Source organism: Bactrocera oleae, chromosome 4 (genome assembly GCF_042242935.1).
Source record: "Bactrocera oleae isolate idBacOlea1 chromosome 4, idBacOlea1, whole genome shotgun sequence".
Lineage (NCBI taxonomy): Eukaryota > Metazoa > Arthropoda > Insecta > Diptera > Tephritidae > Bactrocera > Bactrocera oleae.
The window spans coordinates 59,607,129-59,624,747 of record NC_091538.1 but is presented as its reverse complement, the minus strand read 5'-3'; the positions used below and the strand labels follow the sequence as shown (position 1 = coordinate 59,624,747).

Here is a 17,619-nt window from a genome sequence, read left to right as displayed (position 1 = left end):
TAAATTAAATATTTATTAATTGAGCGTTATAAATACAAAAATCTGGCGGGTGTTAGGTGTAACTAGTTTCCTGCACAGCTCGCCGACATCTAGTGGCGATATCAAAAATCAACCCTGTACAATTTAGCGCATGCGTTTCATGCGCCAATGTTGGCAGCGCTGCTCATGAAAAGTTGTCTTGCGAATGAAGTTCCGTTCATCTTTCTTTCGTTCTTTAACCGTCTTCGTGTGAAGAAAGAAAAATGAGAGCTAAGGTAATTTTCAATAGAAGTGTTCAAAGTGTTAAAAATATATCTAAAAAATAATATACCAATATATGGAATTTGATGTTTGCGAGCTGTTAAAAATGCACATTTAATATCAAGGAACTTTAGAATAATTTTTACATGCTTCTGAAAACATTTTTGTGCTACCGGCCGCCATTGCTGTAAAATTTAGTATACACACGTGGTTGAATTGACAATTTTGCTGAAAATTTCTTGAAATTTGTGATTTTTTCTTCTAATTTGTGTATTTATTTTGTATTACAGTGGCGTAAGAAGCGTATGCGGAGGTTGAAGCGTAAACGCAGGAAGATGCGCGCAAGGTCCAAATAAACCCGTTGACGGCACTGAAGAATGTAAGTATTTGTCATTCCATCATGAAGCGCTAGCGCTCCAAATGACATGTAACTAACTTTGTTTCATATTTTATTGCAGGTTTTTGTACACGCTTCAACCTGACATCCCATTAAGCTTTGAGTAAAAATTTTGCTACCAAATTTTTGGGCGCGTTTCGGAAAGTTTACATTAAAGTGTAAATTGTTTGAAATAAAGAATTTCTTTAAATTTTTGCTAGAGGTGAAAAAATCTAAAAAGTGATTTTTATTATTTGCTATGAAAGGCGAGTTAATGTGCATAATATGTAACTTATAGAAATACTCAATAATGCTAGGTGTTGAACATTTGCTCAAATAGTACAACACATTTTCAACATCATAACCTCAAACATATAATCCATAGTGTGACAAGACAAATAGTAGTTGGCCTGAAAGTTTACATATTAAAAGCATGTGCGTGCTAGACAAATGGATATATAGTTCGTTTGTGTGTTTATCTAGTAGTTTAAAAAATTAGATTATTTCAATATTAGAGGAAAATGTAATTTACGAATTATGTAGTCTAATTGTGTCTGCTTAGTCTTGTACATTTTTAAATTGAGGGCTTGTAACAACCTATTTAAGTTAAGGTTGAGCATTGTTTAACTGGTAGATGAGATAATAGTTATTGGATTCTTGCATTCTTAGGAAATATATATAATTAGTAGCTTGGAATAGTTTTTAAAGAAGATTGCAAATTATGAATCGTGTTGGATGATTGGTACATTGCAAGTTTACCTATCAGTTTAACGATAGTTATGTTCCGAAGTTATTGAATTCTTCCTTTAGGCGTAAATGTTAATAATAAGAAAACGCCCAACAAAGTAACTTCGTAAGCCCAAATATTTAAATATGAGTACAGAAACTTGCATATATAAACTTCAGAAAGAGCAATTTGATCGAAGTTCTATATTGATGAAGTAAGTCTACAGTTAGCAACTAAATGTAAAATTTGCCAGGAACAAGAAAAAAGTTGAGGAGTCTGGCCCAAATTCTCATTAATGTATAAATATTGAAATTTTCTTAAATTAGCTATTTAAGTACCTACAAAGTAGGTATGTATATAATTTTAACAGTCGAATTTTAAAATTTGAACGCATTACACATTCCGCAAGTAGGATATAATTAGTGGGTGCTTATAATATTTCAATAATTAGAAAACATCTTGGTAAAAATTCTCATACTTTCCTTATTGGTAGCTCAACATGTTACAATATTTGGGAAATACTTATAGAATGATATTAATATGTGTGATTTCCGGTTGTATACGCCGGATCGTATCACTGGCTGCACTTCCCAATTGGATCAATCAACATAGGTTTTTTGTTTTAATTAAAAAGAAAGATTTTTAGGCATTCAGGGTAAAGGCAGTCAGTATCATTTAAAATTTGTGCGCTTTATTGTAACGGCGAATTCGTAGTTAAAAGTATCTGTAGTTATAGCTGTATAATTCTTTAATAACGAATAGCAGCCATCGGATATACGAATTTCATCGTCTCCAGTGTCGTATCAGATATCAAGTATTTTTGTTTTTACTAAATAATTTAGGTTTAAATTATAACAAAGATAGCATAAGCTTTCTTTCAAAAAAAATTTAAATATACAAATAAACTTTAAGATAATTTGAACTTGAAAGCACTTCGAAAAATTTTAACAATTAACATAAATTTGTAGTCTTTACATCTGGCAAAGCTTTCAGTGTCGGCAACATCTGGCTTCGAGTTTCGAACACTCTTCCTATTGTTTACATTCGTTTCGCCGCGTCGTTTGCTATCGTATGGAAAAATTAGCTTATAGCGTGGTCAACAAGAATATTTGTACATTTTGCGGTAATTGTGTAACAGAAAAAAATTGCCAATTATGCAATTTTGAGACAAAATTTGTGGTATTATAATAAAAAAATAACTTGGTGAGTGAAATGATAATTTGAATATAGACAAAAAGCCGGCATTATTGTTATTTTCTTATATGTATAATATTCTTATTGGGATGAGCTTACGCGTATCGGAGTGCGAGTGCTTATTCTTGTTGTTGCGCCAAACGATGTTTTTGCGGTTAAAGCGTGTGTTTGCTCATGGCAAATTGTGCGTGAATGTGCTAATTTTAAACGAAAATGTAAACTTATTATACATTTATGCATGTGTATATTGAACTGCTTGAAAAATCATGAACTTTTGGTAAAGTTCTGCAAATAATTTTGCAAAATTGTGTGCTTCAAACATTTACAATTGGTGTAATAATAAGAAGTCGAAATTGTTAGTTAAATTAAGTTTGTCTGGTGATATAAGAATTTAAATTATCAAGGACGCAAAAAATAGTATTAATATACGAAATATTGCGCTCTAATTTAATTCAAATGGCCACAGCTGTACATTTTTTTGTTGCGCATTCTTTCGAAGTTCTCTGCTTTTGCTGATGTGACTTCGAAATATTCTTGTTTTTAGCTTTTTGATACAATGTTCCAATTCGCTCCGCCGGTCAAGTTTGCCGAATACATAACTTGTTTACCTACTACAAATACCGGCTGTTGTCTTTGTTGTTGTTCCTTGCATAGTACAATAGTTTTTATATTGATTCACTGTCAAGATTAGGTAGATGCTTCAGCAATTATCTTGTAACTGATTACAAAGTAAGTCGCATGGAGCTGATACATTACAAAAATAACTTTATTTGAACTACATGTATACATACGAGTTAAGCATTAACAAACAGGTAAAAATTATTTGGCTACGTGACGTTACTCTTATACAAATTAAGATGCTTGCCGTAGCGGAAGTTAGATTTTTCTTGTGGAAAATTTGTATGGTTTTTTAACAAATGTATGCATATATTAAATGTTGTTATATAGATGTCTATCTACATTTGGTGGTAGGTGGGCTTATATGTGCTGAATTTATTCATAATTGGAGTGCTACAATACATATTTTTGAGGAATGAACACAAAGTAGCACGCATTAAATGTATTTATGTATCACAGCTTATGGTTTAGTTTTTAAATTTGGCAGTGTCTGGCTTAAATAGAGATTTCACAACAGTTGTTTTATGAAACATAATTCTAGTATTTATTTCCATGAAATTATTCCACTTGCACACTCAAACATTTGCTAAGCTGGCTTAATATTTGGTTTATGTGCATATGTATGTATTATACCTTCGTATATAAATATTATATGTAAATGTATGTACTGGGGCTATTGGTAGAAAAAGTTTTAATTGATAACGAAAATCAATAATGTTATTTTGTATAGTGTTGAGATTTACTTTCAATGACTGCTGATAGCAATTTTATTTATATACAGTCTACCTTTCGAATATTAGGTGCAATATTGCTATTAACTTGACGAAGCACTATCAAAATCTTGACCATTAATGAGAATCAAATGGAGTTTGCTATACATAATAGATGATAATACATATTCCGTAAGAATAAAATTAGGGCATCTCCCGGCTGAGTGTGTGTCTACTGAGAGAGTGTTGCCAATGCCAATAATTAAAAAAATTTTGAAAGGTGAATTTATGTTTTCTTTTTGTTTTTATTATTATAAATTATAAATATAATAATAAATCGATTTCAGATTTTTTGTTTGAAAACTGGTTAATGAGGTTGAGTTAGACAAAAAAGCAAATGACCAACAGTAGAAAAAAACAATAAAAATAAATAATAAGTAAATAAACATGGATAATTAAGCAACAAAAATTCTGTTATGAAAACGAAAAGTATACAAAAATACGATAAAACAAATGTGCTTCTCCACTTATTAGGCAACTAATAATATCAACTATCCAAAGTTATATTAACATACATATATAAAAAAAAAGCAAATAAACACGTCCAAGATGCCTAATTAAAGCCACATGCAATTTCAGGCTAACTCAACCTTTCAAAGAAGCAAAATTATAACCATAAAGGAAGCGCCAGATAGCAACTGCCATAAATGTCTGAGTCAATAAGCAAATGCATAAATTGTCTACATTGAAACACTTATTAACTTTGTGGTTATGTTGTGGGAAGGTGGAAGAGCGTTTATATTATCAGCTTACACGGCTGTTGCGCTCATTAAATCTGCCACTGCTATTCTCAACTAGCTGTGTAACAGTAAATAGGCATCAAGTGTATAACAGAATTGCGAAGCTAGCATATAATTTTGTATAACTATATATTTTGTTGGGAAAATAACATTAAGCAGTTTGCCTTATATATTTTTTCAATTAGGATCATACTCAAATAGGTACAACATGTGTTATAATGTGTGTGTTTGGAAAAACTTTTATCTAAAGTGTGAAAATTGAGTTGTGCAGCGTAATAAAGGCGCGCGCAGTCGTTCTAACTATTGTTTTTTGGACAACAAAAGCAATTGTTTCGTCCTTCACAAGTGTATTTCTTATAGCATCAGTTTGTATAACCACTATATGCTATAGTAATTCGATATAAACAATATATTCGGAGATTGTAGCTTTGTGTAGGACAATAATCTATGCCAAATTGTGAAAATATCTTGTCGAAAAAAAAAAATACAAGAACTTCATTTTAAACAATCACTTTGTATGGCAGTCAGGGTTGCGAATTTTTTAATTCAAAAATTTGGAATTAATAATAAGATATTAATTTTTTTATCCAAGATGTTTGGGATTAAAAATTTATAATTGAAAATATCACTTCTTGATTTGAATGATCTTAAAAAAATTTGAATTCTAAAGCAAACTCTTTTATTAATTCTTAATTATATGCTTCAGATTGAATTTTTAATTTTTAATTTTAAAATCCGGTAGTTGGAATTAAAAATTAAAAATACATTTTTAATCCGGTTTATGAATAAAATTTGTTTTTATTTTTTTATTTTATAATCCGGCATGTGGGATTAAAACTTTGTTTTTTTTTAATTCGGTATGAGGAATTAAATTTTTTAAATTAATTTTTGAATATTTAAGTGTTAATTCAATTATTTTTTTAATGCATTATTTGCAACCCTGATGGCAGCTAAATCGTATATTTGTCCGATATTGAGTGTTCCGAAAAATGAGCAGCTACTCGGGGAGAAAAGTATGTGTGTAAAATGTCCGATCTATATCTCAAAAACTGAGGGACTAGTTTGCGTATATACTTTATTCTGCGTTCTGGGTACAATCAAATACATTTATTATTATTATACAATATATTTCATATATATAAATAAGTGTATATATTCAGGGGTGTTGCAGAATCTGATAGTTGTAGGAATCAGAATTCAAACCGATAAGAAAATGTAGTAGGTGTCATGAATTCGGATATTATTGGTTTGACGTTCGAAACAGAAAATTTATCGGTTTTGGGTGTCACGGATACCAATTTTAACGGTTTTGTTATCAGAAACAATGCAAGAGCATTAAGAGGATTATTTTGATATTTTAAAATCTTCCTTTTAATTTTTTCGTTGCGTTTTTCTTCCAATAAAATAAAAGCTAAAATAACGGAACTCATTGTAAACTTTTTAGTAGGCTTTATTCGGTATTTCAAATTTATCAAACACCACTAAATTTATTCATTTGCAAGTTTTGTCACAATAGTAAACAGCTGATTCGAATATTGGTTTTGCATATGTTCGAAAAGACGCAAATCCAACCAGATTCTGTGACACCATTGAAAATCAGAATTGGTTTGCAATTCTGACAACTACGCAAATCTGTCTTGAATTTCACAACACCCCTGATTACTTTCGCTGATCTTTCGTCTCATCTTCGCTATCCACTGCGCTTCATTTTATTTCTACGCTTTTGTCTAGTTAACGCTTTGTTAGTGAAAGGATTGCGCGTCCTTGAGAGAGCTATTATACTTGCCGTATTGTGATACATTCCTATTTAAATTTTTCAGCTTTATATTTTGCAAACCTTTTTATTCCTATTTATTATTAGCATTGCATACTTGAGGGCGCAAAAGGGCGTTTACCAACAAATGCAGGCGAAAATGTTTATTGCGGGATTTTCATGGCATTACAACAAACCAGCACAATTTCCAATAAAAGCGAAAGTCACTATTTTGCCCGTGTTTTTGTATATGTATAAAAGTGTATGCAAACCGCTTGTAATGTTGGGCGGAAATTAAAGTGTTTATGACGCAGCAAATTCCGTCGTCTAACTGTCTGTCAGGTATTACAAACCTACTGTCGCGTACCATCTACCTTTACATGCCGCTTCTCTCTCTCTCTCTCTCTCTCCCCACCATTTGTCTATTTTTCACATCACCTTTTCAACTTTCACTTTATTTTATAAATCAAATCTTTTATCCATTGTTGCTTTTACCGTTGCGTTGGCTGTTATCCTTTTGAAATTTGCTCTCGCTCCTTTGGCAGTTCGTTAGCACGTCGCTCTTTGTTTCTATATGTTGCTGTAAATTTATGTTAAGTTATCTTAATGCCATAAATGCTAGCAAAAGCGGTTCATTTCCGTTTCGCAGCCGCCATTTTACCGCCTATGTCGGTGTGTCCTTCACATCTTTCTAAAGTCGCGGCTGCCTATTTATATTTGCCACCCACGTTGTTGTTAGTCGCTTTGCCAGTCAAAGGCACAACCCATTTCCTCTGGTATTTTGCCTGATTTACTTTTAATAGCGGCGTGATAAAAATTTATTTGCATACCTTGAGGCTTCTGATCTTTCAGCATCATAATATCTGGGCACCTTTTCACATTGCAGACATTTACAGGTTAATTTGTGTGTTAGGTATTATCATTAATCGAAAAAAAGCAGAAAACAGTGAATGTTGGGTTTGTATGTGCTCCATTTTCATACCCCATTCTTTATCTGATTTCAGTAAGTACCAAAAGTAAAGTATCCCAAGAGTAGGCATTAATTAGACAAGCGTCAAACCCTAGTTAGCTGTTTTAAGATGAATCAATACAGTTCAGAGATATCACCACAGCGGAATTCACTGGAACGGGAAATAACAAAAGAAGATGAAAATTAAGGACCTGTCTAGATTTGGACTAAAAGATCAATGCTAATTCTCTAACTTGAGCCGTTCACTGATGAGTTTGGCCTACCCTAACCGTACCTAAATATAATATCTTGGTTAATCTTATGAAGACTTTTGTTGACGTGTCTAACGATGTTTAATTGCAACGGCCAAACTGTCTAACATCGTTCTTTCGGTCATAACTTTAAGTCCCATAAAGAAAATAACCTCGAACTCCAAACAGAGTACAGATGCTGCTTAAATGGTTGAATGGGCTTGTTGATATTTCGTAATTTCTTCACATCTACCATTTTTTGTGCACTCTGCTTATGTTGAAGCACACCCAAAGGAATATTCTAGTATAGTATTCTTCTAATAAAAATCCATGTTTTACTATTTTTACTGTCTTTAGCTCTATCCTACCAAAAACCGTATGAGACACAGCCACCGAAAGCTTTTTAAAAATTCCCAAGCCGTTTTTACCACGTATAAACAATATTTAGCTGTAAGCTTATAACGCGACATAATAATCGCTAAACATCACCATTGCTTCTTATCAGCTTTCGGTGTGTTTGACATTTTACTAGGCAAACGGCATCTAACTGTAAATTGCGACGGCTTTCCCCAACAATTAAGTCGACGACAACATTCCGCCATTAACTCTTATCATTGCCATCATTATCCGCATCATAGTATCGTATCAGCACGTTATACTACCTTTGTTATATGGTTCTCTGCTTTGCGTTTATTTATTTATGTGCTTTCGTTCACGTTTTCATTTTTATGAGGCCTCATTATTTTTATACAAATATGTGTTCTTTCCCTTTACCGATGCCTAAATGGTTTTTCCTCTGGCTCTTCGTTATGAGTTTTACTTTTGCTTTTAACCATTTCATTGCGTTTTTCGGTCCCCTTTTTTAGTCTCCCCCTTTTGTTTGCTTTGCATTTGCCGCTTTGCTTGTTTCTTTGGGTTTCTCGTTCATTTTTTTGGTGTCATAATTACATTAATTATTTGCTTAATAAATATTTATGCTAATATTAACAAAGCGGAGAGCAAATTTTATTTTACAATTCGATATCATGTAATTCAGAGGTTCCTTGAAGACTGGTTGCTCCTTTTGAATTGATTTCTGTAGAAAAACAATATCGATGCGTTTCCGTGTGAGTCCTTCATAAACTTGGATCTTGGAACATCCTTGTTATAAGCCTCGGTTGGGATGGACTTCAGTGCCTACAGCAAATTTCAGTTTTCGGTCAGCGACGTCTACTCGACATCGTATTTGTAAAAGATTCAGTTCTTTTGATATGAGCCCAGCATTGACACGCTTCATACCCAAAACATCAACCAAAGTGGTTGACTCGGTCCATAAGTGATGTTGACATTCTCTGGAATTCCAAATTGATTTCAAGATCTTCTGCGAAAGTTCCAAGCAATTAAATCGCTTTTTTGTAGCGATTAATCCAACCATTAACGGAATCAAAGTCTTCCGGAAAGTTCGATTCAAATAGAGAACCGTGTAAACCCTTAGGTTTTCGACTGATTTTCACAAGATTTTGCTTAGACACATAATTGTCAAACCGGCTGCTAAAATAATAACAGGCTTAGTATATTCTCAAGTAAATATTTAGCAAATAACGACTAAGGAGACAAAAGTGCCATATTTGGAGTACGAACAATTCTAAAGAGACTAGACTCCCTTTCCTCGGGTATGCATATTTCTGATCGCATTTGTAAACGGAAACTTAAATATAAATGATTCAGAAGTAATGCTAACCCCAGTTCATATAATATTTCCATTGTTTTCATTGACGAAAGTCTTCATGAAACTACTCATTCATCAAATTGACTATTCTTTCTTGTTGGTATCCGCAATATTTTTTTAACACTAGAACTACGAAGATTTACCATATACCTATTTCAAATAGGTCTCTCTCTCTCTCTGAAAATTAGAACGTAATTAGCGTAGAAACAAAATAATCTATAATATTATTCTATACAGAAATTTAATAAAAATCATGACATCGTAAAATATTAAATAGGAATAAAGCGGAAATGGTACAAATATGTGATGCAACCGGTCATTTTGACCGGTTCGTAGTTCTAGTGTTAATCATACATTTTTTTATAAATGAAATTCATTTTCATTCCTACTAAGTGTTCAAAATAGTCCAGATCAGCTGTGAAATTTATGCACTTGTCTTTTGAAGGTTTGGTCTAATTACAACTAGTTGCAATATAATCAACTATAACGCTTTATGCCTGATATTAATATCTCATTGGAACCCTGCTTGCAAAGTAGGTGTTATCCTTTGTATTTGGTCCTTACTCGTTTCAATTAGCTAAGTTCCTTCCGAAACAAAAAAACCGTTATCCTTTAAACTATTTATTTTTAATCTTCGCGTACGAACCTCTAACAAATTTGCAAACAAATAACTTACTTCCATTTCAATAACCACAAATTCACTTACACATTACGAAGAAACCGTTATGTAGATAGAAATGTACGCAAATATTTAGAATCTCGCTTAGTGCTTAACAAACAAGTGGCAACCACTAGACAGGAATTTAATATTTATGAGCACTACGCTAAAAATTAAACGCAACAAAAAATGCGTAAAAGGATAACTAAATTACAGTTACACAGCAAAAACAACAAAAAGAAATGGGAAAACAAATGTCGAAACAGCAGGAATTTAATAATGGCAAGTGGAAACAACAAAACAATTAATTTCATGCATTTTAATTTCACAATGCGCACATAAATCTTCCACTATCTGTTGCCACTGAGCGTGTGCTGGACCGTAAAAAGTATAATAGAAAAAAGGGTAAAAGAAAATAAGCAGAAGGAACAAGTTGTATGAGAATTAAGTGAAGTAAAAACAAGCATATAGTAAGAAAAAAAAGAATAAAATTAAAAAAAAATAATAATAATAAAAAAAAGAAAGAAAAAAAAGAAATATAAGAATATAAAAAAAAGGAAACAAACAAGAAAAATAAAGAAACGAAATAATAGAAATATAAACAAGGTTATTCAAGTTAGAAAAACTAGAAACATCTACATACAGTTATGGTCAATATAATAGCGTCGCTTTAGTGTACCATAAATTTGGTTTAATTTTTATTCTTATTTTCATCGTTAAAATATACATCGTTAAAATATTTTCGTATATTTCAATTTTGTATTTGTGTAATAAGCAGTTAATATTCAACAGAATTCTGAAATTATTAAAAAAATGAAAACTAAAAAACAATGCCAAAATATAGTAAGAGAAAATGCTGGGTTGAATAGCTTCTATGCCCAAACGCTGCATGGGCATAATTGCTAATAAAGGATATTTAAAAAAAAATTTTAGTTAAAAAATCAATTTTTATGTCCAATGAAATTTGAATGAGGTGAAATATTTTTTTATAAGTTTTGTGAAAAGTTTTCATACCACGAAGAGGACATATAAAATATGCCACGAAGTTTGTAACACCCAGCAAGCAACGTTGGAGACTCTATAATACATATGTATATATTAATATATAAATTATCAGCATGACAAGCTGAGTCGATTTAGTCATGCCCGTCTGTTCGACTGTCTGTCTATATATACGCAAACAAGTTCGGCAGTTTTTGAGATATCGCTCTGAGAATTTGCACACATCCTTTTCTCCCCAAGAAGTCAATTGTCGAAACCGTCGATATCGGACCACTATAGCATATAATTGACATACAAACTGAACGATCGGAATCAAGTTCTCGTAAGGAAAACTTGTTTATTTGACGAGATATCTTCATGAAATTTGGCATGCTTTACTATCCACTACAACAGTATAATCGCCGAAGAAATTGTTCAGATCGAATCACTATAGCATATATGTATAAATTTAGCTGCCATACAAACTAAACGAATTAAATCAAGTTCTTGTATGAAAAGTTTCGGTGCAGCCGAAGCGAACGTTTTGTTTTTTTTTGCAAATTCTATTTAAGATTTCTTTCACATTTGCAATGAAGACGAAGAGAAATTAAATCATTTATATTAATTCCATTTAATAGTTGTTTTTTTGGGCCTACGCAACATCTGAATGGTTGCCCTCTTGTTTCGTGCATAACTGTATTTGTACTGTAGCAAAAGTTACTGGAAATGTGTGAAGAACAGAGAAATATATAAAGGATGTACCGTTATTATACCATACAAGTTTAGTTTAATATGTAAATATGTATAGCTCAGAGATTTCATTTGGTTGGAATGTGCATCCTTTATACATAGATGCGTGGGTCTCTATCTATGCATGCATGTGTGTGTGTGTGTCTATGAATATCTGTATATGTGTGCGTGTGACGATGCTCTGTGATTATCCTCTTCATTTCAACTTTGAACACACTTTGTATCTCTGTACGTATATATGTATGTATGTGTGGATATACGCATGTGTTTGTATACACTTCTGACCAAAGTAAAATTGCTCGAGTACGAGCTTGTTAAAGAAAAAGCGTGGAACAAAACGGAAAATAACTTTTTCATTCTTAGCACTTTTAACAGCTTGGCAAGATGGCGAGTAATCAAGCAAGAGTGGCAACGAGAGAAAGATTGAATGAAAGAAATAGTTAGTTGCTAGCAAGTTGCATGGTTTTTATCTGTGTTTGTACACACACACATACACACATACATAAATGCACACACTACTATATGCCAACAACAATGTGCAGAAATAACATTGGCTTTGTATTTACTTATTCTTACTGTTTTGTTGATTTTCATACAAAGTTGTTGTTGCAGTGCATGCTTTTGAGAAACAAAGCAGAAAAGTAAAAAAAAAAGAAAATGAATAAATAAAAACAAAATGAGAAGAAAACTTTACTCTTATTGCTGCAGTCAAGCGAAACTTAAGCGAGCAAAAACAATAGCGCGCAAGTGGGCCTAGTTTTTGTTATTCTTGGTTTGCCAGTCGACAAACACCGTTAAGTAACTTTTACACGCATACACACGCACACAAACTAGCCGAGAGATTAATATGCACATAGAAGTGTAATATGTAAGAATATATATACATACACATCTATATGTATGTGTGTATATACATATATACATATGTATGTATTTTCAAATGTGTGTATGTATGTATCTGCGTGTTGGCGAATTTATTTATTTGCTCCTCGGTTTAGTTGTGACACCTCAAGCTGTGCAAATTTGTTGTTGTCACTTGACACTAGATTTTCACACCACTGGTGTACAACAGCAACAACAACAACAACTACTTCTATTGTCGTTCCAATAACAATGGAAATTTAAACTTTACTCTGAGCAAAGATAACCGCTTTATTTGTTAGGGCTACTGTGCTAAGTAAAAGTGAGTACTAATTAGTGCAAATACTTTGTTGGAAATAAAAGTAAAAACAAAAATAAAAATAAATATGTACTAACTTAAAAGACGAGCGAAAATATTACAAGGACTATATACTTAGTGTGTCCATTTTAAATCACATTAAAGTCGAGTTTGACTTAAAGTCTAATAGTTTGACCCTTTTCATTTCCTCTGGCTTAGTTAACGGTCCCTAAAAGAGTGTAGTAATTACTTTAAGTATCTATGATATTGATAAGGGTTTCAAATGTTTTTCAGGCGTTTCATTAGTAAAGATACAATGGTGGCTTTGGAATTAGTAACGATGTAGCTTATGTGTTGAAAAGTGTTTGACCAGACCGAAAGACCGTATGACATAGAAGAAATCTTAGGGTAGCAACCTTAACTTGCAAACTGTTCAAATTTGACCCGGACTGGTTCAATTAAACTGCGCGCGCAAATGTATTTGATAATTTTTTTCTTTTTTTAGATTGACATAAACTTTCTTGTATATGCTCTCGTGGAGTTTGACATCCATATGTCAGTTAGTGTGTGTTTGAACAAAAAAAATTTAACAACGAATTTGCTTAAATTGTTCCGAAATTATTTAAGGGAGTCTACTTTATCACAAACACAAGAATTTGAGTGGCACAAAGCATGCAATGAAGGTCGTGAATTCATCGAAAACTTGCTTCATGCAAGTCAACCATCCGCTTCCGTGAATGACGATAACATCGAAAAGTTAAAGAAACAGTGCTTGAAAATCGACGTGTTGGCATCAGTGAGATAGCAGAGGATCTCAACATTTCTTATGGATCGACTCAACACATTTTGGTTAATGTGGCGAAACCGAAAAAAATAACTTCAGCTTATTCGCCAGATTTGATCCCCAACAATTATTTCCTCTTTCCTAGACTCCAAAAGTGGATCTCACGAAAATATTTCACTCAAATGATAAGGTCCAGATAGAAGCAAACGCCGATCTTTAAGGCTACGAAGCTTCATACACTTGAAGGGGTACGAAATGTTGCGGCACCGTTAGAAAAAAAGCATTACTTTATAAGAATGAAGCCAAGTTTGCATTTAAATAAAGTGCACTCATTGTTGGTCCAAAAGCATTTGAGCCAATGTAGTAAATCCATGACCCGGCCCGTTTACGTAGACCCACCAGTCGAGGGTCGACAATGTATGGAATATGAAAGTAAGATGTTGCCAGCGTTTTTTGGGCAAAACTGAAGTGGGTTAGTTTATACAAATTTTCTCTCTTCGCAGAATAAAGTCCGTTCGGGTTTCTGGTTGATCTTCCAGGCAACCTAAAATACATCTATTATTGGAATATGTTTTTGTATACTACCGACTACTGCTATCATTGTTTATTAATAAAAATATAAGTAGCGAATAAAATTCCGTTAAATAGAAAGTAGATGAATTTGAATTTTTCGAAATTTCATCCATTTATTACCAATTGGGAATGTATAAAAATGGTGATTAATTTGTATGTTAGAAATTTGTGATAGTAAACTATTTAGTTCCCAAGTTCATGTGAACCGGGTTTTGAAAAAAATCTTAATTTTTCATTTGTCTCTCAGTCCTCTATTGATTAGTCGAGCAATTTCTGGCCGGAGGCCCTATAAAATAATATGTATAAATGATCTGCATGACGAGCTAAGGCGATTTAGCCATGCCCATCCGTCTGTCCGTCTGTATACACGCGAACTAGTCCCTTAGTTTTTCAGATATCGTTTTGAAATTCTGCATACGTTCTTTTATCTATAAGAAGCTTCTCATTTGTCGGAACTGCCGATGTTCATACAAACTTAACGATCGGAAACAGGTGCTTGTATGGAAAACTTTTTCATTTGACGATCTACTGACCGATCAAACTCAATTTCTTCTAAAGAATATTTCGTATTTGTGAAGTTAACGTTTTTTCTTGTTTTATAGTTTTTCTAACTAACAAAACTCGGAGGTATCGCTTTAAGGGTTTATATCTAGATGTGAATAACAAAAAACTATTTTTTCCATATAAATCGAATTTGCATATATATATATATTATATTTGAGACTATTCTCCGGAGATATGAGCGTATTTGTAAGAATTTTTTACCTAGTGTAATCGGCTCCCAAAACTTTAAATGTGTTTTACTCGGTGTTTTGTGAAAAATCAAAATTTTTGCCTGTATTTATCTATTATTTTAATAATTTTTGAGTTAATTTTAAGCAGAATAATCTTAAAGAAAACTATACTATAAATTCTCAAATTAGCCTTTTATTTTAATATATAAATAAATAATGGCTAATCTGTTCTAATTTGCTAAAAATATTCTTGAAGTGAGTGCCTTCACTTATGAAATAAGTTTAGTGTATTTGTTTCTCGTAGCGTCGTCATTTCGCACAAAAGGCCGCGAAAATTAATTTAGATATATGTATGCACGAACACATATAATCATGCATTTATGTTAAAAAAGATTTATTGCGGCTCTTGCCTTTTGCTTTCATTCAATTTTCTCCCTGCAACAACTGCTTTTGTTTCGGTTTCGGTTTCGTTTGCGTATTTTGTCATTGTTGTTATTGCAGGCAATGGCTGGTCAAAACGTCTGCTTTGTTTTCGCCTTTATCGTGTCACGTTCTGAGGTTTCCTTAATTTACTTTTATTATTATGCATTTATTTATTTATTTTCCATCTTTGTTCTCAAAACAAATGCGGTAATTTGAATTTTTTGTTTGTCGGTAAGTAGAAGGGGAAGCGTTAAAGCAAGAAATACTCGGTTCTTTGTTGTGTGAGATTGTTTAACAGTTATTATTAAATTTTACGCCTTAACTGTAGCAACAAAAGTCGGTTATTATTACCGAAGTGATTATTACTCTACATTCCTTTGAATAACTGATTGTAGTTAGAAGAGTTAGCATTTGAAATGATTTAAAACATGTTTTTGTTTTTATGAATATGAATTTATGAATATAATTTTCTTTTTTGATAGCCGTATGATCAATTGGTGCAACTTGTTTAACACTATCGAACTGATTTTTAGTCGATTTGTGTCACAAGGAAAAAATCACGATTTCAAATTGAACGATATTCATGATTAATTTAGATCCACTCTTCGGGAAGTAATCTTAATCCCAATCGGTGTCTTTAAAAAGTATATCAGTCGCTTAGAACTTTATGCAATTAATAATTAAGCCTAATTTGCTCCAAGCGCTTTGTTAGAAGATGATTACATTGATTAAACAATTTTTTATGAACATATGAAATTCACTTGATTCCATTGTTAACAAAAATTAAAAAGGTAGCGTCACTTTGAGACCAATAAGTAGAAAACGATTTTATGAAATGCCATGAAACCTTGACAGTGTTCTAGACAAGCTTAGTACTCTAAGTAAGATTTTTTTGTATTCACGCCCATGTATAAAATGTTTTATTTTAAGTAAACGATTTTTCAATAAGAGTGATATGATTAAAAAAAAGCATCACAGAGAATTCAAATGTTTTTTATTTCATGTGAAGTACAATGCAGGTGAGTTCTGAATATACCTACCCGACTTCTTTTGCAGGAACGTGCTTTTTCCCCTAAATCAATCCGTATGTCATGAATATCACTCTCAATATTGACTTCTAAAGCTTGAAAAGAGTCTGGTTTTTTGATTGTGATTTGAATGACTTCAAATAACCCAACAAGAAGTAGTCTAATAGCTTAAATCACAACTTCTTGGAGGCCATTCAATGTCGTAATTTCTTGAATTTATCGAATCTCAAACTTTTCTCGCAATAATTCGCTTGTTGCACGTGCTGTGTGGCACGTAGCCCCGTCTTGTTGGAACGAGATATTGTCAAGATCAATTTCTTCCAATTGCGGTCATAAAAAGTTGGTTATCATCGATCTATACCGCTCTCCATTGACAGTAACGGTGGCATCAGCTTTATTTCGAAAGAAGTACGGACCGATGATTCCACCAGATCAAAAACCACACCAAATAATTTGTGGATTTTCTTCGCACCAGAATTTTCAACAATTCGACAAATAGCGAGCACAGGTGGACGATTATTTCGACCATAAAATGGCAAGAGCGCAGGAAAAGTTGCAATTGGAGAACGATTGTTTTGATAATAAAATTGAATTACTTGTAAACGTTGTTCTTGCGTATTTCTTTCCATGCTGAAATTGTAAACAATACTGAATACCAAAAAAAAAATTTTACAGATCATGACATGTTAAAAATGGCCGAAACGACATTATAATCTCTATTTGAATTTTGAGCCATTCACAATGGTAGAACTGGTCTGAAATTTATAAACTTAAACTTTAAAGCATTGAAGAAAGCGGTTATACCAATTTAATAAGCTATCCGAATACTCTTTTGTATCGATTTCAACTTGCAATTCTTTTTACAACCGAGTAGCGCTCAAAGTTGTCCAGCAGGCTTATATTTGATTACGCCAGTCTTATTTATACCAGTTGCTTGTTCGATTCGAAATGCACCAAAGTTTGATAAATCAAAGAAACTATTAACCAATTGTCTACAAGAAAAGATAATGTTTTCAACATGCCCAGAATTAACTTAACTACTCTAGGTTTCTACAAAAATGTTAAATAAATAATTTGAATCTTCTGTATTCTTTCTATTACTTGTATATTTTTTACCTACTACAGATTTTTATGCTTTTATGACACATTATTGGTATAGGTGTGTAATGTTGTCACACTGTTGGAAAGATGATCTCCTTATCC

General features: G+C 32.5%; 2 protein-coding genes across 5 annotated transcripts in view; one reads left to right on the top strand and one right to left on the bottom strand.

Moving 5' to 3' along the window:
- Positions 1 to 17,619, bottom strand: part of NaCP60E (Na channel protein 60E) — a 252,197-nt gene that overhangs the window by 33,205 nt on the left and 201,373 nt on the right. The gene's annotated exons all lie outside the window — the stretch shown is intronic.
- The window catches only part of Tpc2 (Thiamine pyrophosphate carrier protein 2), a 120,783-nt gene continuing 105,475 nt past the window's right edge, over positions 2,312 to 17,619 (top strand). For both annotated transcript variants that reach the window (XM_070108278.1, XM_070108279.1), the window contains exon 1: positions 2,312 to 2,546. The gene's annotated coding sequence lies outside the window, so the exon portion shown is untranslated. The remainder of the gene's footprint in view (positions 2,547 to 17,619) is intronic.